Here is a 10,393-nt window from a genome sequence, read left to right on the forward strand (position 1 = left end):
AATTCTTATACCAGTTCCTCATCACCAGCGAAACAGATATTCCATATTCAGTATTCATAGGCATATCAGCATTAGATAAAGTCAATATTAATATAAAGCCAGAAGGTGCAGAATTCGTAGAGAGGAGTGATGTTGAACAAGAGGTGGAAGAAAGACGAAAAGAAAATAGAATAGAGTTGTTAGAAGAGTTTCAAAGTGTGTCTGAGTGCAGGGGAATATAGTGATAACGTAGTTATAGGAATTGATTAACCATTTTAAGCCCCAATGTATTGAAAAATGTCAATATAAAATGAAGATTGTGCTATCTAACGAAGTACCGGTAGTCCAAAGTCCACGAATAGTTTCGTAAGCCAGCAAGTGGAAAATTTGTTATATAATAGTAAATCAAAAAAAAAAAAAAGGGGTCAAAAAGGTTGGGTTGCGATTACAGGTTGCCAAATAGTAACATTATTCGAGATATCTTTCCCATGGCACAAATCGATGACGTTTGGGACAGGTTGCAAAACGCGAATATTTTTACAACACTGGACTTTTAAGATGGATTTGGAAGTATACAGCATTCGTTACCCCAGATGGACACTACGAATTTAAATACGATTGCCATATATAATATATGGATGATATCGTCATTCCATACAAAGATGTTAATGAAGGAATAATGAAATTGAGACGAATTTTAGAAGTAGAATCGCGGTACGGTGTGCATACCAAGTGGAAAAGTGTAAATTTTTGGAGCGAAAAGTTAATTTTCATGGATATGTCATTAAGTCGGGAACATTTAAGCCATCTGAGGAAAAGATTCAGGCCACCAAAGATTTCTTGGATTAACTTCTTACCTTAGACGATTTGTTAGTGGATATGCATCACTGGCAAAACCTTTGTCAGACTTGCTAAAAAAGAACAGCAATTTCCAAATAAGAATAGAACAGGTAATGTATTTTCCAAATTTAAAGAGTGTCCTAACCTAACTATTATAATACCCTCATGGTGAAACCGAGATTCATACGTATGCATCCAAATTTGGATATGGAGCAATATTTATGAAAAAGTGTGGTGAAGATCTGAATCCAGTTCAATTTCTAAGAAGAAAAACAAGTCTGGCAGAAGAAAAGTACAGTTCTATGAACTAGAGCAGTCATTACAGCGTTAAAAAAGTGGAGAATATGTTTGAAAGGAGTAAAATTTGCAATAGTTACAGATTGTAATGCATATGCGCTTACAATGCGAAAAGAAGACGTACCCCCAGAGTCGCAAGGTGGGCATTATTTTTGCAGGAATTTGACTACCAATTTAGAGATCCGCTTACCACAAAAATTCTTTTTACATCTTTGGTGAGGCTTATATTATAGTATGCTTCCTTGGTATGGAACCCTTGTTATCAAGTTCATTCTGAGAAAATAGAGTCCATTCAAAAACAATTTTTACTTTTTGCCTTAAATCATTTGCATTGGGATTAAAGTTTAAATCTTCCCCCTTACACTAACCGTTTAAAACTTATAAATCTCCCTACACTCGCTAGTCGTAGGGAAATGCTTGGTATAATACTTATTGTAAAACTCATCAATGGGTCAGTCTGTAGCCCATCTCCCTTGTCTTGCCCTACCCGACAGTTTAAATTTACTTTTAAAATTTTCTACAACAAATTTCGAGTTAAACGAATCTTTCCGCCGCATATGTCACAATTTCAATTCTCATTCCAGCACATTTGATCTAACAGATTCACTCTTTACTATTAAAGAAAAAAAAATATTTTATCTACTCTTAACAAGTAACATTTAAAAATTATAAACTTTAATCTAATTCTTGATTTTGGCTGTTAAAATTTTTTTTTTCTGTAGCTGAGGAGCTTAAGATCCCAACGCTTAAAACTCCTTTGCCTTTTATGACTCGGCTAATTCCGCTCGTTCGCGGATTGCGCCCCTCGCGTCGGTTGGGCGAGAGGAGGGTAATCGTTGGGCATTATTATTATTAAATTGTATGACTACCAAATTGTACACAGATCCCTTAAGTAGAATTGCGTACAGATGGAAAATACTTTAAGACATCGGCTATTACAAGCACAGTTACAATGATTATTGGACAAAAGCAGTTAAGGCTATATTAGAAAACGCAAATATCACTCCAAAGAGTTAGTCGTTGTTCCCTGTTCAATGGATGATGACATAATTCGGACAGTGCGTAGGCAAAATCACTTTGCTGCACCTAAAACACAAGAGTTACCAGGGATATACTTTAAGATGTAAAACCAATCATATAGAGTAAAGTCAGCCGGATGTTCGCAAATTATGAGTTATACAGGGGCTGAGAATCAAGTGAAATTTCAATTTCTGCTGGGTGGGAAGTAGGCGTTGGTGTTTTCCGATTTCATTACTTTTCACATAAAACTGTCAAAAGAATGCTAAGTACTAAATTTTATCGAAGTCGGGATTTCACCCCTAAGTAGGCGGTGCAATGCCCATCGAAAAATTTTCACACTGTCTCCCATAATGCTCTCTCATAACATCTCGGTGGAAAAACTTAATGTCTCTGGCGAGAGATCTGATTGATTTATCGCGCTTTACAGTCACCGTGATTATCCTCCAATTTCTTCCACTTTCACACTGTCGGTAGAAACTCTTGTAATATTTGTGCTGGGTCGTTGTAGTTTAAGTGGTTTAGAAAATATGTACATTAAACTTTTTAGAGAGCGGGATCAGGCCCACTTAAACAAAAAATTTCCCACAAGTGCCCCTTATTACTGAGGTACTCTGTACCAAATTACAGCTGTTTGACTTAATTTGGTGCTTACTTATGACATGTTTTATGTTTTCAGTTAATGCCGATTTGTGGGATTTACTGTGGTTCGATTACGACCTTCTACGAACTCGAATTTTGTTTTATATCGAGGGAACCACTTACCAAGTTTCATCGATATATCTCAATTTTTACTCAAGTTACTGCTTGCATGGACGGACGGAAGGACAGACAGACAATCAACCGGATATAAATTTCTGTCATCATCCTGATTATTTATAAATATATAACCCTTTACCTACCTCTATTAGTTTTAATATGATACTTATAACCGTTAGGTGAACAAAAATATAATATTTTGCAGCCACTTGTTGCAAGAGTATAATATAGTATAAGCCTTGCTTGCTATTCCCTACTGTTGTTGTTGTTGCGCGAATAAATTGTTAATTGCTGTTGCTATGACGTGGATATATGAGGACGTCGACTATTTCCGCCCTTACTTGCTTTAGCGGTGTAGTTCTAAAAACGGTGCAGTGCACAAACTAGTGTGTTATCTTATATACATAATTAGTAAGTGGGATATCTACTATGTGTGTTTTGCCAATGTGTTAAATATACAGGGATGCCCAATATACATTACGCAGAAGGGCGGGCTCCATTATCAGCTATTAATGTGAAACACAACCGACAACAACTACTTGCAATTAGTATATAAAGTATTATAATAAATTATTTTCAAAACGCGAAGTGTATAAAATACTACTGCAGTCTTGCGATGGATTACAATCCGATAATAATTACCGAAATTTTCAATCCGATAAGTCATTACATCGATCGGTCTAATGTTGTAAACTGATTTACAACTGTTTCGAAAGTAGCCGGTGTTAAGTTTTGCCGCACCCGCCTTATAGCCCGGACCTTACCCCTTCTGGCTCTCTTTGGTTCCGGTCAACCGAATAGCATTCATGAGAAGTGTACTCGTATATGCAAAATGTTTTTAAGCTGCTCAAAAATCTGATGACAAATAAAGTACAGAATATACAAACTAGCAAAATTTTTAATTCGTCGACATTTTATTAAGAGATGAAGTGATCACGCCTTGCGTGGAAGAAGATTGCAGGAATTGAAAAAGGCAAGGCTAAAATAGAATTCAAGAACCGTGAGTTGGATTTAAAAATGTTAGAATTGGAAAAAGACGAAAGATTGAAAGCACTTCAAATTGAAAAGGAGGAACCCTTTCTAAAGTTCGAAATTGAGATGAATATGAGTTATTCCTATCAACAGTAATTTATTTATCTTTGTATTTATTTAAAATTTTGTAAGTCCAATTACTGTTGAGAGAAATACTAATTCAATACGGTTATTGATCTTTTATCTCTTTATATTTCTGCTTGTTATCTTCGAACACTCAAAGGGTTATCTTTTTTATGTTTGTCTTGAGTTAAATACTGAAATTAAAATAACCATCTACCATAAATCTTTCGCAGAACTTTTCTTTCGAAAACTCGCAACGTCGACTCATCCATTGTTGACAGCGTCCAAGCCTCTGCACCATAAAGCAGAACGGGAATTATGAGTGACTTATAGAGTTTGGTTTTTGTTTGTCGAGAGAGGACTTTGCTTCCGAATTGCCTAGTCAGACCGAAGTAGCACCTGCTGGCAAGAGTTACCTTGCAGCAGCTGTACACTTTTCTTACATGAAATGGAACCATTATTAATTAAAATGTTGTAGAGAATTCAGCAGACAAAAAACCATGTTTTTGTTAGACAGACGCATACTTAGCTGCTTAAGGCTTCCAAATCTATCTCTCAAATCCGGTATTTGCATCTGTGCCGTAAATTAAAATCAATTTGGGAGTTTCTATCCAACTGTCTTGTGTTGCTTCTGTAGGGGGTTATTAACATTCCAGAAAAAGTGTATGTCGAGTCCCCAATCCATTGCTGTGCAGAAAAATACAGCTCATTTTGCTTAAAAAGTGAGCTTTTCGATAATATACCGGCATCATGTCAGCTCCCGGGATGACCAATCACAACATGTCGAATTATTCGTTTATATTCACAAACTGTATGCGCTTTCTCCCGACGAACCCAATGGAAACAGTGTGACTGCTATTTTTACGCACGCACATCCAAAACACTGGAGATTTGTCTTCCGTCTATCACAACATGATCGATCTGGTTGGTGGTTTTTCGATCCGGAGACACCCAGGTAGCTTGATGAATCTTCTTATGCTGGAATCTATTACTACAGATAGCCATATTTCGGGCCTTGGCGAAGTCGATCAGCCTCAACMTATTTGGGGATGTTTCATCGTGGAGGCTGAATTTACCGACCGTGGTGCCAAAGATACCTTCTTTGCCCACCTTGGCGTTAAAGTCGCCAAGTCGCCTTTGGTCACATCGTCCTTCTCTTCCATCGGAGCGTGGGCGCAAATCAGCGATATGTTGAAGAACCTCGCTTTGATGCGGATTGTGGCTAGACGTTCATTCACTGGACTAAATGATAGTACTCGGCGACAGAGTCTCTCTCCCACCACGAATCCCACACCAAACTTGGCGAATGGCGATCTTAAAACTTTCCTCACTTGCGTGAACATCTACACATAACTCCATCTATATATATAAAACAGGAAAAAACTTGGTTACCCCTGTATTACAAACACACATAATAAGCTAAAAAAAAACAACAATTTAATTTCAAGTATCCACTTGCAAGATTTTCCGCAATACTTCTTCTGTTCTTCAAAACAGTTAGCAGTATATATAAAATAAATAAACGAAAGGCAAAATAAAAAGACAATAAGAGAAATAATAAATTTGAGCATATGAATATACATACATACAATTAAGTAATAACCACTCCGTATTATATTATACGAAGTTAAAAATTTAATAACATATATATTTGAAGTGAAAGAAGTGAACACTTGCGCATAGTGGACTCTCTTTTTGATTCGTATCGCGCCTACAGCAACAAAAGAACGCAAATACAATACGAGCTTTATATAAGTATACTTGGTATACTCGAATATACTTGTATGTACCATAGGGGACTATTAAGTAGAAGCTAATCGAATGTAAAAATTTGCAAAAGTATCCCACATTTATTGAAAATACATAAACGGTTCTGTACAACCTAAACAAAAACACAAAAAAAAAAAAAAACAAACAGAACAAATATATATATTTACATTGGCAAACTTTTCCTTTGTCTTTACTTTATACATAGATATTTATACTATAGCGCAAGGGGAAAAGATATTTCTTACGCTAAATTCATTTCTGAGAGTGACAGCTAAGATACTGCACTCGATTTTCATCTTCACGGATTCAAGATAACCCTTAATCAGTGCTGAAAATCAAAAATCAAAATATTGACAATTTCTGAACACGTCTCCAATCTGCATATGACGCAATAGTAGAAAGTGACGAAATATGAAAATTGTCTGGAAAAATATGAAGAGAGAAAAGCAATGATCACTGATCAATTAAAATTAACAAAGTCAAATGCACACAACATATGCCCAAGAGGCAAGTTCAGGCATTCACTTCAATGTCCCAGCATGCAACACAGAAATATTTCACGGAGGCTATGAACAATGGCCGTCTTTCCGGGACGTGGTTACGTGTTCGTAAACCATCCTAAATTATCACTAGCGCAAAAATTGTATCTCCTCCGACACAACACAAAAGGACAAGCTGGTGTCATAGTAAAACAGTTCGCTCTTAATGATAATAATTTCAATTTGGCTTGGGAAGCTTTAAAAGAACGATACGAAAACGAAAGAATATTGGTCGACAAACAAGTGACCATATTAATGAATGTACCAAAAATTCAGAAAGAAACCAGTGAAGAATTCATAAAACTTCCATTAACTGTTTCAAATTATTTGTCAGTTCTATCGACACAGAATATTCCCACAGACAATTGGGACTCTATACTGGTAAACATATGCTTCGCGGCATTACTAGAAAATCGTTGCATTTGTGGGACCAATCACGAAGAAAGTGCCCAATGTGGCAACAATTTCTTAACTACCCAATAAGAAATTGCGGAAAGGGTAGATAAAAAAGTGGTCAGAACTAAAAACGTTCAACACGACCTAAATCGAAGCTTTTCATTAGACCTCAAGCAACTTAAATCGTAGTTTTTTCAAAACATAATCGTTCACATCCGAACAAAACAGACAAAAAGAGCCACGGGTTTGGTTGCAACCGCAATTCACACAAAATACCGAAATTTGCCAAGAGACACCATGCTGCTCTAAGGCAATAAAAACTCAAACGAAAGTAGGGTACTATTACCCACTGCAGTCGTCTCCATAGAAGATTGAGGAGAAGTACTTAATCCCAGGGCCCTAATTGACCAAGGATCACAACGATCTTTCATAGCGTCTAAGGCACAAAATAAGCTAAAACTGCCAACAAGACATAAACAATTATGAAATTACGGAAACGGGCGGAAGAGTAGTACAAAACTCAAATAAAATCTTCCCCATTACCCTAATTTCCCCCATGAGGATAAGCGCATTGAAACAGATGCAATAGTCTTACCGCAACTCACAAACATTCTTCCAAGCTATCATATAAATAGCAAGCGTTGGCAAAAGGTTACACACTTAAAGCTAGCAGGTCCCAACTACAACACCTCCGCTCAAATAGACCTTCTAGTAGGAAACGAAAAATTAAAAAAAAAACACCTCTGGCGCAAAATAGCATTTTCGGTTCTGTCCTAAGTGGTCAAGTTGCGGAACCAGTCACAACAATGACACCTCAAGTTGAGGAAATCTCAAACGAGTACCTCAATTTACAATTGATTTTTGGGAGTTAGAAGAAAGTCGAAAAACCGACACTTATAATGCAACACTGGATGAAACTGATATCCTGAAACGATTTTCATCGTTCCCTGAGCCCTCCGGATAGTCTCCTATATGCTCAAGTTTTTAGACCGGCTTAAAATTGTAGTTAAAGGAGCGACTTACCCCCATTGTGATACATTGACGCAGCAAGACTTACGAAAAGCAAAGGTCACTCTCATCGCATCAACCCAAACGCGCTACTTCAACCGCGACATGTCTTTACTAAGAGAATCGGAGCCGAGTGACAAGAAGTGCTCAAATGGTTCTAAACCCGACACGAAGGGTCTGCTTCGTGCCAATGGTCGGCTTATTAACTCAAGCCTAACATGCAACGAATGGCACCCTATAATCATACATGAGAGGTCTCCATTTGCCACATTATTACTGCATTACATTCTGAAAGCGGAATGTTGATTCTGGTGGCTACCACCGCAGCGTAGTACGACGACCGCCAATAAACCGTGATGCGCGATCTCGCCGACAGCCAACTACATCATCATCCCGTATCTGGCAGATACAGAATGAAACATCAATATGACGCAAGCAACAAAGGCGGCGTCCGCGCCACACCTCAGGCCTCAGCACCGTTGTACCCACGCTTCAGCAACTGCAACGGTTTCTAGGCTGAAATGGCTAAATGGGTCTCAGTCCCCTGCCCTACACAACATATAATCCGCAAGCGCCATTTCAACACCGAACATCTAACCACAGAAATTATCCCGCATTAATAATACTCTACATTTACCGTATTAAAATATACGTTACTAACACGTTATATTCACCACCTCACCTGGACATCATGTACAATCCACATCACACATAAAAACTGCATTTTCCACCACARCAAAAAAGGATCAAAAGGGACGGAAAAATGAGTTCGTCACTTCGTTTTGCGATCCGCTATGGAAAAGCCGTGTTCTGCTAATACCGAGTTTCAACTTTTTTGCATATTGTGCGAACATCCATCTTTTACGATACAATTTAATTTAATTAGTATATAAAGTTCTTGCGGATATAATAAAAAATATTTTGTGAAATTTCTTGCGGAATTGTGTGTTTCTTACTTATATCATTTACCGAACGTGCGCGGAACTTACTCAAAATCAACGCAATGGTTTTAAAGTCTCTGAAAATTTTGGTACAAATAAAACAGCTAATCCTATAAATTTTGTCAGTTGCGTTTTGGAGACGGCAAATCTGTCAACGCTTAAATTTTGCGAGGATTAAGACGAATTTGTCTATTGCTTACTTCAAATCGAAAATATTCTATACTAACTTTAAGGAAGAAACACTTCGTTACATTGAATGAATGAACCCAGCCTTACTCAAGGTTCCCAGCATAATCTGAAAACGGTCTAAAGCTTCATCCTTAGTTTCGGCCACAATCAAAACATCATCGATATGACTAGGCAAGATAGAGTAAGTGTATCCAAGATTACCTAATGCTTTAATTATAGCGTGCTGAAATACAGACAGAGCATTTTTTAAACCAAATGACATAGTCAAAAATTCATATTGACCTTCGGGCGTGACAAAAGCGATACGCTTAATCGAATCTGGATTTACCGGTATTTGATAGAACCCAATGGGAACTTTTCTGCGACTGTGTTCTCATTCAAAGCACGGTAATCTACAAAAAGACGATCACTACCATTCGTTTTAACACGCATCATCGGAATAGCGAAAAGTAAACAGCTGGGACGAATAATATTAAATTTCATTCAACCTTGTTTCCAAATGCCCTGTTGTTATACGAGTCTGTGGTATTCCCCCAATAAACTAATCAGAATAGCGTTTTAGAATGTTTTTAAGGCCCTTTCATCAGAGTTACTCAGGTCACCATCGGAATCAACAAGCTTTTCATAGTCTGCAATAAAATCTCAAGACAATACTGTTCAATGTTTATATTAGAAAGAATTTGTAAAGAACTACAGATGGAGTCGTTTCCTATACCATTTAGTTTTACAATATTGTTAAATCGTTTTCTTTTAAATTTGTTTGCAACACTTTCCTTCACCAATGAACATTCAGCTCTAGAGTCAAAGTAAAATGGAACGCTTCATCTGATAAATTAATTATACCCTCTGGCGGAGCTAAAGTACAAATGTCCACACGCTTTTCATAAATCTGTTCGTTCCCGCTGGTCCGGATTTTAGGATATAAGGTGGCGAATTTCTCTGCACTTGAAGCATCTTATATCGGTCCTATCTTTCACTATGTAAGTGTTTCCTTTTGCGTTCTTTCTCCTTTCCTATTCATTTGCGCCATGTGTGCCAACGCTACCGACACTGCAATTTCCTCCATGTCTTTATTTTTCCACTTGAACATGAGTGACGTAGCAATTCGGCTACCATATTCTGCAAATCCTTCGCCATATTTAGGACGACTATTCAAAACGTTCAATAAAATCGCTGTTGTTGTCTCGACGAAGCGTTGAATAAATAACTCTTTAAATTGTGTCCAGGTTACGTCTGCGCTGCTGTCTAGCGCCTTACTTAACGCTATCACAAGTGCGCCGCCTTTAAGGGTATTTTCATCAAAAATAAGGTCCACCGTTGTACACCATGCAGAGGCATCTGCTCCAACACCCTCGGCATTGAATTTGTCAAAGCAATGTGGACAGGCCTTGCGTCTGCTACCGGTCCTGGTGTCTGCATCCATTAGATTCCGGTTCTGTACTTCTAACGCCGCGGAGATCTTGTACGACTCTTGACTTGCCGATTCCACTTGTGATGTAGAAGATTTTCTTGTAGATGATTCCATATTGTTGTATCACTTCACTTCTTCTTCTTGATTGGCGT

The 10,393-nt window shown here is 37.7% G+C and overlaps 1 pseudogene; it reads right to left on the reverse strand.

Moving 5' to 3' along the window:
- Window positions 1-8,695: 8,695 nt before the first annotated feature.
- On the reverse strand, window positions 8,696-10,355 carry LOC108975704 (annotated as a pseudogene).
- Window positions 10,356-10,393: the final 38 nt, after the last annotated feature.

The sequence above is a fragment of the Bactrocera latifrons genome, unplaced genomic scaffold (assembly GCF_001853355.1).
Source record: "Bactrocera latifrons isolate USDA-ARS-PBARC rearing strain unplaced genomic scaffold, ASM185335v1 scaffold_684, whole genome shotgun sequence".
Lineage (NCBI taxonomy): Eukaryota > Metazoa > Arthropoda > Insecta > Diptera > Tephritidae > Bactrocera > Bactrocera latifrons.